Source organism: Pristiophorus japonicus, chromosome 11, assembly GCF_044704955.1.
Source record: "Pristiophorus japonicus isolate sPriJap1 chromosome 11, sPriJap1.hap1, whole genome shotgun sequence".
In the NCBI taxonomy this organism is placed as follows: Eukaryota; Metazoa; Chordata; class Chondrichthyes; family Pristiophoridae; genus Pristiophorus; species Pristiophorus japonicus.
The window spans coordinates 199,245,375-199,247,719 of record NC_091987.1 but is presented as its reverse complement, the minus strand read 5'-3'; positions in this window follow the sequence as shown (position 1 = coordinate 199,247,719).

The following is a 2,345-nucleotide window of genomic DNA, read 5'->3' as shown; positions in this document are numbered from 1 at the left end:
TGCACCGTTCCTGGAAGTACTGCAATACCAGGTTCGTGTCATGGAGGTGGATGGGTCAGGCCCCCCACACACCTCCGTGGAGGTGGATGGGTCAAACCACCCCCTACACAGCATTGGTCAGACCCTCATTTGGAGTACCTAGAGTTAGGGTTAGTTTTAGGCACCCAACCTCAGGAAAGATATATTGGCCTTGGAGGGGATATAGCACAGATTCATCAGAATAATACCAGGGGTTAAAGGGTTAAATTATTAAGACATGTCACATAAACATGGTTTTTATTCCATTGAGTTTAGACAGTTGAGAGGTGACCTAATTGAGGTATTTAAAATAGTACTGTGATTGGATTGGTTAGACACAGATAATCTAATTCCTCTGGTGGGAAAATCGAAAAAGAGAGGGCTTACTCTTAAAACTAGAGCCAGGCCAGTTAAGAGTGTAACCAGAAAACATATTTTCACACAAAGGGTAGTGGAAATTGGGAGCCCGTTCGCCCAATAGACTGTGGTGCTGGGTCAATTGAAACTTGCAAGACAGAGATCGATAGATTTTTGTTAGGTAAGAACATCAAGATATATGGAGCAAGGATGGGTAAATGGAATTGAGGTATAGATCAGCCATGCTCTCATTGAATAGTGGGGCTGAATGTGCTATACCTGTTCCTATGTTGTGTTATACTTTGGCAAGATTAGACCAACACTGCCATCTGGCGGTGTGATCTGGAGGTGTCATTTAGTCTATATGTATAAGTTTTGTATCTGAAATGATTAACATCTTTCAACGAGGCAGGAATTCATACTGCATAATAATTTGCAGTTTATTATTATATTGTTCGTGTTTATTGCTGCGCGTGAAACAACTCGTTTCCTCTTGTAGTTATTGAATGTTTGAGTAGCCTGTGTTTACCATCATCATCTACAAACGCGGCTTTTTTTAATCTATTTGCTTCTGTCCGCCAAAAACGATATTAAAATATATATGCTGCGCTATGAAGCTCTAAGCAAAAATAAATGACTTATTGAGAAAGCTTTACAATTTATATTGTAACTAAATTATGATAGATATTGCAGACAATAGTGCCACCATGTGGCAAATTGCAAAACTCTTCTTTAGTGAAAGTCAAGTTCGAGCGGGAATTTGCGTGAAAGAGACGGCGAGTAATGGGGCAGGTATATAACATCAGGAAACACTTGAGGGGGCAGAAAGAAAAGCAGAAATATAGCAAACTGGGGCACGACGTGGAGGAGATTTCATTCATAAAATAACTTGATTTATTTGATAAAGTTGGCTGGTGAAAGACAGTCCCAACAGCTTCCCAAATACCCAAGACCGGTGTCACTGGCTCAGTGACTCGGTGCTCGCTGTGGTCGATGAAGTGATGTACAGCGCGTTGCCGGGCAGATTTCGGAGACCGACCGACGATTTAAACACGGAGCTTGTCTCTCACAGATTGAACCAGTCTGCCGGCAGTGGGGCAGTTTTGGGTGCGGGACTCTCCAAGGGAAAAAAAAGCTGTCTCCTCCCAGACTGAAATCATTTGAAAGCAAGGACAGCACGGTGATCAATCGCTGCTGCTGCCTAGCCAGTGAAGGGGCTGCCTGGTGATGCGAGCCTGTGTGTTCCGCTGGTCAATGTCAGCAAATGATATCAGCATCAAAACTACATGAAGACACATCTCAATCTACACCTGATCCTGATAAAGATACTGAGTCGACAGAGTACCTTCTCAGTGACACACACAGCAGAATTCTGAACTGTTTTATATTCTGATTAAAGCGGTATAATTGATCAATGTTGATAGTGCGTTGAATGTTTCGTACATTACAGCAGTGACTACGTTTCAAAGGTACTCCGATGGCTGTAAAGCGCTTTGGGACGTCCGGTGGTCGTGATAGGCGCTATATAAATTCAAGTCTTTCTTTCAATGGATGTATTGAGTTGACCCTCAAAAAAAAAACAAGGGGGCACTTATTTGAAAATGTTTGGTGTGTTCCCCCCCCCCCCTTTAATCAGGGGACACTTGATTAATTGATTACAACTAAAATAGTTGTATTGAGTTGAACAGAAGAGATGAGAGCAGGAGTGGGCCATTCAGCCCCTCGAGCTAGCACTCTGCCAGATAAGACCCAGTGCTCCAGGCAGTGGGGATGTGAGGAAGGGTTCTATCTGACAGTTCGCCCCTGTCTCCAAACAAGGGCAGGGGGAGTGGAGAGCACTTTCAAAGACCTGGCACAGACAGGCTGTGAGATTGCTGGCAGAGGCGCTCAGCCTTTCCAGCATTCCCTGTTCCTCCTATATATTGCAGCACCTGGGCTGTTGTAAGTGGGTGTACTCGGTGTTGGGGGAC